Here is a 13,014-nt window from a genome sequence, read left to right as displayed (position 1 = left end):
CATGAGGTGCCCTTAGCTGGTCATCTAGGTACCAAGAGTTCTAAGCAGAGGGTCTCTGCCCATTTCTACTGGCGTCAGATGGGAGTAGAAGTGGAGTCCCACTGCAGGACCTGCCAAACTTGTCAGTTGTCTGGCAAAACTGGAGGCAGTGTCATTGCCCCACTGCAGTCATTGCCAGTGGTTGGCACACCGTTTGAGAGGGTGGGTATCGACATTGTCGGTCTCCTTGACCTTCCCACTTCAGGTGGACATCGGTTCATCCTGGGTCTTGGTTGATCATGCCACCAGGTACCCTGAGGGTATGCCTCTTTTGAGTGTTACTGCCAAGGTGGTTGCCAGGGCTCTCCTGGGCATTTTTACCCATGTTGGATTCCCTAAGGAGGTTGTCTCTGACAGAGGATCCAACTTTATGTGGAGTTACATGTAAACCATGTGGAAAGAGTACGGGGTAACCTACAAGTTCTCCACCTCTTACCATCTCCAGACCAATGGTCTGGTTGAGAGATTTAATAAAACTCTCAAAGGCATGCTAGGTGCTTTGGAAGAGCCCCTAAGGAGGAAATGGGATCTCCTCCTGCCATGCCTGCTGTTTGCTTACAGAGAGGTACCTCAAGAGGGTGTTGTTTTCAGCCCCTTTGAGTTACTCTTTGGACATCCTGTGAGGGGGCCACTTGCCTTGATCAGAGAAGGTTTGGAAGCCACCCTTCCAGGTCTGCCAAGCAAGTGGGGGGCTATGTGTTAGGCCTCAGATGGAGGATTTCACAGATGATGGGTTAGGCAACAGCAAATCTCAAGGCCATCCAGGAATTGAACAAGTACTGGCATGACCTTAAAGCCTCGCAAGTGGATTGGACTCCTGGACAGGAAATCCTTCTGATGGAGACTACCAAGCGTAGAGCTTTGGCAGACAAGTGGACTGGACCCTTCAGGATTATCTCCAAGATGGGCGAAGTCAATTATCTGGTTGACATGTAAATCCCTGGGGTAGCACCTCAGGTATTTCATGTTAACAGGCTCAAGCCTTTCCACAGGCGAGCAGAAGTCTCAAGTCTCTTGCTAGCTTCAGAACAAGAAGAGGATGAGAGTGAACTCCTTCCTGATTTGCTGTATAGCAACACTCAGGATGGCTCAGTGGAGGGAGTTAATCTCTCTCCCGATCTGACGACAGAGCAGCAGAGGGCCTGCAGGGCTTCGCTCCGTGCTGTAGGCACAAAATTGACACTGATGACAGTGTGCCTGTCAAAAAGCAGATGCTACCGTATGTCAGATACAGTTAAGAACCACATCCAGGCTGAGGTCGCAAGATATTGGATCTGGGTGTTATTGAACCCTCAACCAGTCCCTGGTCCAGTCCAGTGGTCCTTCTCTCCAGGGCAAGTTCCCAGGCAGGTACCAAGGATTGGAGGTTCTGTGTGGACTACCGAGGAGTCAAGTCAATGCTGTCACCAAAACTGACACGCACCCATTCCCCAGGGCTGATGAGCTCGTGGACACCATAGGTGCTGCTAAATTTGTGAGCACCTTTGACCTTACTTCAGGCTATTGGGAAATAGCTCTGACGGACCATGCCAAGCAAAAGACAGCATTCTCAACACTTGAGGGACTCTACCAGTTTAGGGTCATGCCTTTTGGGTTGAAGAATGCCCCTGCCACCTTCCAAACATTGGTCAATCATGCACTCAGTGGGCTGGAGGCCTTTTGTGTGGCCTACTTAGACGGCATTGCCGTCTACCGTTCTACCTGGGAAGAGCATTTGACACATCTGTATAAGGTGTTGCAGGCCTTGAAAAGGGCTAACCTCACTATCAAGGCCACTAAATGCCAGATAGCTCAGGGGAAAGTCACGTATCTTGGTCATGAGGTAGGAGGGGGTCAAATCCAACCTCTCCCCAGTAAAGTACAGGATGCATATAACTGGGAGACTCCCACTACTCAAACCCAGGTGAGAGCCTTTTTGGGCTTCACTGGGTATTATCGCAATTTCATGGCAGACAATGGAACCATAGCTGCACCTCTGACAGCTCTGACTTCACCCAAACAGCCTAGGAAGGTTAATTGGATGGAAGACTGTCAGAGGGCCTTTAATGGCTTGAAATAAAGTCTGTGTAGGGCACCTGTGTTGTGTGCGCCTGACTACAGCAAACCCTTTATCGTCCAGACTGATGCCTGCAACACCGGAATCGGAGCTGTCTTGTCCCAGTTAGATGACAAAGGGAGGGACCACCCGATCATATTCTTCAGTAGACAACTTAAGGGTATAGAATTTAGGTGGGCTACTGTTGAAAAGGAGTGTTTCAGTATAGTTTGGAGCCTTAGGTTTTTTAGGCCCTACCTTAAGGGGTCTACCTTCAAGGTCCAAACAGATCATAAGCCCCTGAAGTAGCTTATGCAGATGAAGGGTGAGAATTTGAAACTGCTCAGGTGGTCCATTAGCCTGCAAGAGGTAGACTTCACTATAGAGCATAGACCAGGGAAGAGGCACGATAATGCAGATGGCCTTTCCAGAAGGTATTTTGACCATCCGAATGAAGATGTCTATCTCGTGGGAGATTAGGCACCCTAACATCAGTCTGGGGGAGGTGACTGTGATGCTGGAAATGCATTGGAGGGACAGGGCCTCCTTGTCCTTGTCCTGTAGTCCTTTTTCATTTGTGTTCTGTATTGTTTTCTGCCTAGGAGTCCATGTGGGATTCCTGGCAGTGCAGCTCTTCTTGTTTTTGGTTTGGTGTACATACCCATGGGATACCCTTATGGCACCCATGGGTGGAGGCACAATCCTGTACCCCTAGTGTATGTGTGTGGCCGACAGAGCAGGATATGGGCTGGTGGCAGCTCCATGCTGAGTTTGACAGGTGCTCTGAGTATCCTCCATTTTGGGATACCCAGGCCCTGCCATTGGAATCAGTTGATTCCTGATGGGAAACAATATGGCCCCTGTGGCCTCTTGCTTTCTATTGCCTGTTACCTTGTTTTCCCAAAGTCCTGGGAAGGCCTGACTCTGTCCCTTCCCCCTGACTGGCTGTTGGGTGGAAGTTCCATATATGGTGTTGTGAAGTCCAGGGCAGACTGGCTGGAGCATTCCCAGTGACTGTATGTTGTGGGTACACCCTGTGGGTGGGACCTGGGTGAATGGAGTGTGTGACCAATATGCACTTCTTGTTGTGGATGTCTGGTTTCTGGTGTTTGTCACAATGACTGAGACAGCCCTGCCTGAAACTGGCATGAATGCAGTGTGGAGTGTTGAATGGCTAGGTGCTTGTCCCAATACACATAACTTGTTGTGAGTGTCTGGAGAGAAGTGAATGGCCTGAATGAACTATGCACCTGATTGGCTGACTGCCTGCATGAATGCCCTTCTGACTGATTGGTTGCCCGAGTGTGACCCAGCAGAATGAATGGGAGATCAACTAGTATATCTGGGGGCCTCTCACTGCTAGAACTTGTGTTCAGAAGCTGAAGTTCAAACTACGAAGAGTAACTGGAGTGAAACTGAAGCTTGACCTTGAAGCCCTGCTGGAAGAAAAAAATTGCTGTTGCCCTTCTTCATCAATCTGAAAGATGGTTTGTCTTCAAGGACTGACTCAGAGAGGACTTGGTAAGGTGCCCTCTTCCCAGGCTATGAGGGACCATCGTTCACCAGCTGATCTTTGCCAAAGCTCCCTGGTAGACAGACCTATGACAGGCTGCCGACCGGAGACGGGGACTGCCACGGAATCCCAAAGCGAAGCGCCCGGATGAACGATGTCACCGACCGGAGCCACCGTGCTCCCGTTGCCTAAGAACTTTCGATTCTTTTTTTTTTTTTATTATTATTTATTTGTTTATGGCTTTCCTAAGAAAACCTTTACAAAGACAACTAAAAAAAGAACATTAGAAACTTTTAAAAACATAAGCCTTGGAGGTCGGTCGAGAAAAGCTCACCCGCTATACGGCATTTGAGGTGTACTTTGTGAGTATCAAGCAATTTTCTAAGACCTTTACAATTGCCGTGGTGAGCATAACTTCTTGACCGGAAATTAGTCTATCCCAAAAAGAGTCTTGTGATAGGGTCTCCTCTCGAGCGACGAATCTTCCGAGCAGCTGCCGTCTTGCGGTTCAAGTCCCCTCGCACTCTAGCAGCAGATGTCTCAGTGATTGTAGGTTCGGAGGATCACAAAACCTACAGAGCTTAATGAACTTATCACCCTGGTGTCTTTTAGCCAGAATTTCTCCAGTGTGAGCCAGGTTGAGTCTTAGTCTAAGAAAGTTGCTTCGAATGCTCTGATCGGGGAATTTTGAAGGTAACATGGTAATGTGCCTACTTTTCTCTCCACTTTCAGGAAAAGGTTCGGTGGGTTTAGAAGCCTAACTCCTTCAATCGTACGAATCCAGTCACATATTTCAAGTTGTTTTTTGATTTTTGCGGGATTGTCAATCAATAGCGCTATTGTTAGATTCAACCTAAGTAGAATGTCCACCACTTGTCTTTCCAAGTCGAGAAGTTGTTTCGATTTGGCCTTTTTATGATGACCAATTACGTCGAAGAGAAGAGTAGAGGGTTTAGCGGTGATAATGTCGCGATAAAGCGACAAGAGCTTCCAATCAACTCGACAGCCTAAGGAGGTCAGACCCAGTTCATATCGCAGGCTGTTAAGAGGTGTACATACGGGCAGGTTTAGTACTGCTCTCCACAACCGACCCTCAATTTTGTTCCACTCGTGGCTCCAGAGCAAAGGTTTCACTTCTAGACCGTATAGAAGGACTGGTACAGCCTTACCAATGTAGAATTTTAGAAGCGGCGATAGTGAGAATTTACAGAACTTCCCCATCAGATTCTTCATCTGGGCCGTGATTTTAGAGGTCTTGCCAAGAATGATTGGTAGCATCTTACTCATAGATGGAGATGCGAAAATTTCGTAACCCAAGTAAGTGAGCTCTTCGACTCTGGGAATTTCTGTTTCATCGAGGGTCCATTTTCTAGAGGGTAGGTTTTTCCTTGGATGTTTAAATACTAGAATTTTAGATTTTGAGGGATTGATTATTAGACCATTTAACTTGGCATAATCACTTAGTTTAAGCAGGAGCTGCTGCAGCCCCCGGGCCGAGCCATCCAGCAAGACAATATCATCTGCATAGGCCAGCCAGTGTATACTTCTTCCATTAATCCTTGGTGCTATCATAGAGGCCGATTCAAGGAAAGTCCCCAGGTCTGCTAGGAAGAGGTTGAACAGTAAGGGAGCGCCCAGACAACCCTGCCGGACACCCTTGAAAACCTTTATAGCTTCTGAAAGATTGCCGGTGTCATCTAGCCTTACCCTAATGGTGGTGTTCCTGTGTAGTTCTATGAGCATAGCCAGGAGGGGTGCTGGAATCCCCCAGTTTTGAAGTTTCCGCCAGAGATTGCCCTATCCACCAAGTCAAATGCTTTGGATAGGTCCACCCATGCACCAAAAAGTGGGGAGCCATCTTTCTCGTTGGAGCCTTCACTGAGTAAGTTCAGGATAAGGCCATTTAAGCTAGTAGATAGGCCTTTCCTGAAACCCGTTTGATGCCGGGAAAGAATGTCGTTGGTATCAACCCAGTGGGTGAGTTCTTTCAGGAGAAGTCGCATGAACAGTTTGCTATCGATGGCAAGGAGGGCGATTGGCCGATAGCTTGCAGGCTTAAGTCTATCGCCCCCCTTAAAGAATGGAATAATCAGTGCATTCTTCCAAGACGGAGGAAAAGAGCCATTCTTTATAATTTCCTGGAAAAGGTGGTACAACAGCTTTGCCCATAATATGGGGTGATTTTTTAAGACCTGATAGGTTAAGCCATTTGGACCTGCTGCCTTAGATGTAGAGGCTGAAAGAATGAGATCTATAATGTCTTGTTGATTGAATGACAATGACCAGATCGTTGGGGGTCCAGTGAATTCTCTGGAGCTTGGATGTTCAAAGTTCTTGGTCAAATAATCAATCCAGGATTGCTCTGGAACTAAGTTGCAGAGAGAGCTATTACGACCTGTTTCCAGTTGGTTAAGTGCAGCCCAGAAGCTTCTGCAATTGTTGGCATTGAGTAAATGAAGCATCTTTTCCCCGTCTTCTTGCTGAATTTGATGTTTGTGGTTGCGAGACCAGTTTCTGTAGGATTGTTTGACTTTCTTAATTTTTTGCGAGGTTTCTCGTGGGTCTCCTCCTCCTTTTTTCTTAAGAGTACGAATGAGATGGCGAAGAGTCCTCTTTTGCTTGTGTGTTTCCTCATCGAAATGGTGGAGGTGTATTTGTTTTCCTACAGCATTTGTCTCCTGTGGTGGACAGATTGACCACACAAAATTCCCGAATCTTTCGGGATGGAATTCCTCAGTCCATAACGGTGCCGGGACTGCTTCTAGAAGTTGATTTAATTTTCTCCCACCAAATTTATATTTGGCCACTCTCAATTTGCCCTTAAATCCGACTATATCGCGGTAGATAAGAGACTTTCTGAGAAGCCGGGAATCGAAGTTCTAGGCTTGCATGGTCACTGCCTCCTTCCCATTTGAGGGTTAGGATCGGGCAGTGGGATGCGAGACCTGATGTCACAAAAATGTAGTCTAGAGTGGATTTTGACGAGCCCTGGCACCAGGTGTGGTGACCTGTTATGTTGTCCCCATTTTGCTTGAGGATCCTTTCCAGGTCCCAGGAAGAAAGAAAGTCCCACCACAGTTTACTCTTTCGTACTGAGGACGGCTTGAGGTGTGTGTGCTGGCTATCTTTTGGAGTAATATAGTCTGCATTAAAATCTCCTGCAACTATAATGTGAGCTCCCTGATAATTGGTCTTCACTGCTATTAAGATGGTCTGTAAGAGTTCTACAAACTCTTGCAACTTTATGGTGGCTGGATTCCAGTATATATTAATGAGTACTAAAGTGGCTCTTGAGTTGTCAAGGTCCAACTCTACTTTACAGGCCTTAATGCCTGCAGCATTATTACAAAGAGGGATGATTTGTTTAATACTCAAGTTTTTAAGGGCCATTAAGAGTCCGCCCGCCGGCCTCCCTTTAGATTTTTGTAGGGCCCCAAGATTTATGACTGTGAAACCCTCTAACTCTATGGGGTTAACGAGCCATGTCTCCTGGAATAGTAGAATATCGAATTCTTTTAGCAGTTTGTTTTTTAGTTGCTTTTTTTTAAAAAAGCTGGATCCTCTTGTGTTCCAGGAGACAAGACCAAGACCATTTTGCCTAAAGACTAATTTGCTCCTCGCCAAGGTTCAAAAGAACCTGCGATATAATCTCAGGTAATTTCATGATTAATTTCTTGCTCAATTTGGGACCAGAAATGGGGAACCTTGAGTGTTCGGTCGGCGGACCAACTGGTCCTCTCAGTCTTGGGGTATCCTCTCTGTTTGTGTATGCGCTAGAGTGGTTTCTGAATCCATCTTCCTCCTCCCGCTCAAAGACCAGCAGGCCTGCTCTGGCCAGTTCAATTTTATTCCCAATTAGTGCCTGGAAGGCTCTTCTAGAGCTAAGGCCAACCTCCACGAAAAATGTGTCATTGGCGACTGGAAATTTGACATATTCAATGTCAACTGTTGAAAAAAGAAACAGTTTATAATTTTTTCTGATTTCTGTCAGGAGGACTGATCTACAGAGGGACATGTACCCGAACGGTCTTTCCAGTCTTAGCCAAATCCTTGGAATTGTGAAGTCAACTATTTCCCGCTCTGTGTCCCTCACGGGAGAGGTGTGAAAAGGGCCATCTAACTCCTCTCCCATTGGACTAGACTGTGGACAGAGCTCTAGATTTTTCGATTTTCCTATGCCATTCCGGCAGTCTACTTCATGAGCCAAAGGCCCTATTGGAGCATTATCATTATTTGATTGAGGCTCAAGAAGAGAGAACTTTGGGGTAGCAACATCAGGATTCGTAGTAATTTTTAAGAAGATAGGCGCCAGTCTGATATTGCTTGCGCTTGTTTGAAGGGCCACACAGCTTTTAGCGTTTTTTTGGATACCCTTTTTTAGAAAGATAGGTGCTATTTTGATATTCTTATTAGGCATAATTGAGCTCGAGTTGATGAGAGCTCCACTCACGAGATTTATTGGCTCAGTTTGCATGCCCATATTTATGGTTTGAGGCATAATATCGCTATGGGCTTTCTTTGTTATTACAGGAATCTCCTTAGTTCCATTTAGGCCCTTTCCTCTTTTGATAGATCTTAAGGCACTTTGACTTTTACTATGAGCGGGCCCAACGACTGAGGATGCTTCCGCTTCTGGGTCTGTGGTCTTTTCCTCATTCAGTGTTAGTTTTTTAAAGAAGGCATTTGTACCCAATTTATTTGGAGCTCTTTTTTTTTGTTTTTTTGTTTTTTTTGGGTTTTCTCCAATTGTGGGTAAAAATTGGAATCTGTTGCTAAAGGCCTCTTTTTCTGCTTAATTCTTCTTCTTCTTCTGGAATGACATGAAATGACCGGATCGAGGTTTACTTCATTATGCGGGGAGTCTAGGACATTTACAACTGTAATTTTGTTTGGACTCTCCACGATCTCTGCTATGGGTTCTATTTCCACATTCGCTAGTCTACAAAATTCTTCTAGGACTGAGTTTGATAATGGGGTATCGTCAAAGCAGTTCACGAGATCCTCTTCTAACTGAGGTTGGGTCTTAGTTGAAGTGTCTCGAATTTCCATAGGGAGATTTCTTAGGAGTTCTTGTGTTGTGAGATTATTCTTAGCTTCTTCTTTCAACAAGGAGTAAATTAGAGTAAGATCCGAGCCTTGTTTCACTATCTCAGTTTGTAGGTCTTTTATTGTTGGAATCAAGGTTGTATTCATGATATTATTGAGTGCTGTTGTCGTTGATTCGTTTTTTGATACTTCATTTGCAAGTTCTAATAAGACGCCTGCTTGTGTTTGAACCTCTGATTTTAAAAGCTCGAATACAGAGACCAGAGAGTTCAGTACAAAACTCAGTGCTGTCAGCGTGTTTTCACTGGCTGTGGAGGGCACCCCCTGTAGTTGGGGGGTGCGCTCTTCATGTTCATCCTGCGAGCCTGATGGAACTGGACCATTTTTTGATAATAATGGTTCTAATATCTGGGGACAGTCAATAGACAGGGGTGATGAAAGGGTAGTGTCACTCTCTTGGTTTATACAGCTAGTCGGGCCAGCTGTGACCATTAAATCAGCTGGGTCATTGGTACCCTTATTTCTTTTTCCTGCGAAATGATCATTGATTCTACTTTGTATTTTTTTAGTCGTTAAAGTGTATTCCAGTCCTCTTTTCCACCCTTCCTGAATAAGGGGGGGGGGGGGAAACGTGGACTTCAGAGGCCAATTGGCAATCAGCATGGATGATATCTTCACTGGCCTGAATGGGTAAGTGAGATGCTGGAAGAGTAAGAGGTAGAACATCAGATGTAGTGCTGCCCTCCCCCCCAAGGTATGAACCTTCTTGGTCTACCATCTCTTCCAGCAGTGGTGAGCTTCAGAGTCTCATTTAATGGCTTCCTTTCTAGTTCAGTGCAGGTAAAGTTTGATGGGGTCCCCACGCTCCCCAGAGGTAATAAAGGATTGAAGATTACCTTTTACGATGACAAGCCCGGAGAGTGGTAAGAGGAGATAATGTGCCTTGTGCGCCTCCCCGCCTAACAGCCGCTTAACAGTCAGACATCAGACTTTACCCTGCAGGGCTTAACGCCGCAAGGGTACACTAGGAGTGCTTTTATGGCCGGCGAATGTCACGTGAGCGGTCACGTGAACGGCCTGAAGCTCCGCCTCCTCCAGGAAGCGAGCGGCCGTGCAGCAAGCGCGAGTTCCAGGAAACTCCCAGCGCTGGCACGCAAGCAGTGGACTCAGGTAGGGATGTCCTTCAATAGAAATGCGGCGGTATCTGTTGCGCTAGTTCTCGCCGCTCGGCTGCACTAGGAGTGCTTTTATGGCCGGCGAATGTCACGTGAGCGGTCACGTGAACGGCCCGAAGCTCCGCCTCCTCCAGGAAGCGAGCGGCCGTGCAGCAAGCGCGAGTTCCAGGAAACTCCCAGCGCTGGCACGCAAGCAGTGGACTCAGGTAGGGATGTCCTTCAATAGAAATGCAGCGGTATCTGTTGCGCTAGTTATCCTGCCGGAGAAGGCCAGGCTGTTGACATGCTGAGGAGCATCCGCCGGTGGGTTTCCCGCCACCCAAAGACCACAGAGACGCCGATGACTCGACGCCCTTGCTGGGCCACAGTTCTTCAAACTCTTTACGGTCCTGAACTATCGACACCGAGGTGCCCCGCACTCCTCTTCCTTGGAGGACGTTTACGCCTCCCCATCGACGAGCACCGCTAGGAAAGAAGCTGCCACTTCACTGTCATAGTTCACCCTGTTCTCGGTCAACGACCTGTGACTCCTGCCTTAAAGGAAGGGAACTTAAGAAGGGCAATCGATTCCCCGACGAGGAATGCTACAACGCCAGGTACTCTGCGGTTGCAAACTATTGGAAAGTCTCTTGTAAACAATATATGGACTGGGCTTGTGATATATCTTTATTCTACAGGTTTCCCAGGTGGGGGGATCTCCACACAGAACTGTGTCTAGGTATCGGGGCCAGTATTCTGCTACTTGTTTTAACCAACTGCTTTCCTCTTATATCTATTGTTGGTTTCCGTTACAAACTGATTTGTGTGCCATTTAACCATGCAGTTGATGCACTTTAAAGAGATCTTATAGTAATTGTGGTACCACGTAGAACTGTATATTTGCCATTATAGATAACCAAGTACAAAGTGAGTTATTGTGATAGTGTACATAATCTTGAATATTAATTATATAAATATTTAACTAATACAGTGTGAGGACATTCCTTTGTGGGTGCTTGGGGACTACACTGTACTTAAGAACCAGCCTGCATCAACTCCTGAGAAGCTAGGCCTTGATTGCTCTTCCATTGCTATCAAAATAGAGAATCTTGGCTGGGGTCCTCTGTGCCTCTCCTCTACCATATAGAGAGCAGAAGTACAGCCACCCCCTCCGGTCTTTACAGTTCATTGCCCATATCATTTGTTGAGGATGGCTAAGGAGGAGTAAACAAATGGGTGTTGGGAGAAGGAAGGGAGTGGTAGGGCCTAGTTATGTCACCACTAGTATACTCAATGGTGTGTGCCTGGAGTTGACGTTCAGCTGTTAAGTAGAGGCTTGTGAGGTATGAAGTGACATTGGAAGATGTGATGTGAATTAGGGTACATAAGAAACCCTAGTGTGAACCAAGCAATATAACTCTACCGTTGATAAATATTGTGGCTGCTTGTGTGCTTTGTAGTTGAATATAAGCTTGTTTTTGTGACCCTATATTGGTGATTTTCTGCTATGTTAGAATTTTGTAAGTGTGAAATTATGACGTGAAGAAGGTGAATCTGTAAGTGGCTAAGTGGGTAGGGTTTGACAGTATGTGGAACTTGTTTCATACTGCAGTCTTTCCACTGTCATGTAATTGTGGTAGTAATTTAGAAATAATAATGAACAATCATATTTGGCATTTTTTCTAATTTGCTTGCAAACAGTGTGATTTGGAAGGGCAGATATCTATTTTTGTTCCATGCTATGTAATGCAATATGTTATTATGCAATGCACTTACATAGGGAGATGTAAAATGAATTGGGGTGCATTGTGGGTTGGGGGAAACAATATTATGATGAGGTTTGATAAGAATGTTTTCTGGGGTTGCTTAGGGCACATGGCCATTGAAACTTTAGTGGAGTGGAGATGGACAGTGAAAGGGGTATATACATGCTGATATCTTTTGTTGAGTAGCAGTAGCAGTTATTAGTTTGTAGGTGAAAGGCAGAATAGTGGATCAGGCTATTGTCCTAATGTGCTGAAATAGGTGAAAACAGTTGACATAGTTAAGTGTGCATGTTTTTTGTTGAGGATGGCTAAGGAAGAGTAATTCAATGGGTGCTGGAAGAAGGAAGAGTGTGGTAAGGCCGAGTATGTGAACACTAGTATACTCAATGGTGTGTGCATGGAGTTGGCGTTCAGCTGTGAGTAAAGGCTTTTGAGGTGTGAAAATTGGAGCCGGGTGTACCAACTAAGTGGCAGTACAGTATCCTGGTGCTATGTTCTGTTAGTTCTGAATTGAGAACATAACATAGATGAATGAGTAGTTGGTTGGTATACGAAAGCAAAAATGTGTTACATATTATTTTGGAACACCTTTATGAATGTGAATGAAGAAATGTCATGTTGTGTCTAGTGAACATTTCTTCTATTTAGAGGTTGTTTGGGAATTGCACTGGGCCTCATTATGACTCAGGCGGTAAGGGGTTTACGGCAGCGTAAACAGCGCCGACCCTTAACGCCTGATTCCGAGGTCCCTTAGCGCCATGGCGGATTTAACACCTGCATTTAGCAGGTGTTAAAATCCATGGCGCTAAGGGACCATGTTGTTAATTACGCCACCGTAATTTACGGTGGCGTAATTAACGCCTTCCGCACTCCCATTATGCCCTATGGGGCAAAAATGGGAATGGGGAAGGGTAAATGGGGATTGGGGACTTACCGCCCCGCCGACCTCGGAATGGGGCGGTAAGTCCGCCAACCACCATGGCGTAAACGTAGTTTACGCCATGGTGGTAAAGGTACGACCCAGGCGGTAACTTACCGCCTGGGTCGTAATGAGGCCCACTGTGAAGGTTTGTGTAGAGTATGTGAGGTATTACTTAATAAGTGTATAGTGGTATGGGGTTTACGGTATTATTGATTAGGTTTGGCGAAATGGAACCAAGTCTCTTTTTTATTTAAATTGTGATGTTAATTATTATTATTTTTTGTGATGGGAGGTTTAATCCATTTGAGAATATCTCTTGTCAGAAAAAAAAAGAAAACTATTTGCACCCGAGTCAAATCCCAGGGTATGAATAACTATTACACCTGAGCTGAGCCGAAGACACAGGCTTTTACGTCCCGCGGCTTAGATTGGCTGTACAAATCCTGGGTTGGCAGGCCGTTAAATTCCATCTCCACCTATCAGACTGGGCTTGAAAGTTATAATATATATTGAAATATAAAGAAACACAATACGTGAAC

Source organism: Ambystoma mexicanum, chromosome 8 (genome assembly GCF_040938575.1).
Source record: "Ambystoma mexicanum isolate Mex_15411 chromosome 8, UKY_AmexF1_1, whole genome shotgun sequence".
Taxonomy (NCBI): domain Eukaryota; kingdom Metazoa; phylum Chordata; class Amphibia; order Caudata; family Ambystomatidae; genus Ambystoma; species Ambystoma mexicanum.
Note: the sequence above shows the minus strand (reverse complement) of the source record.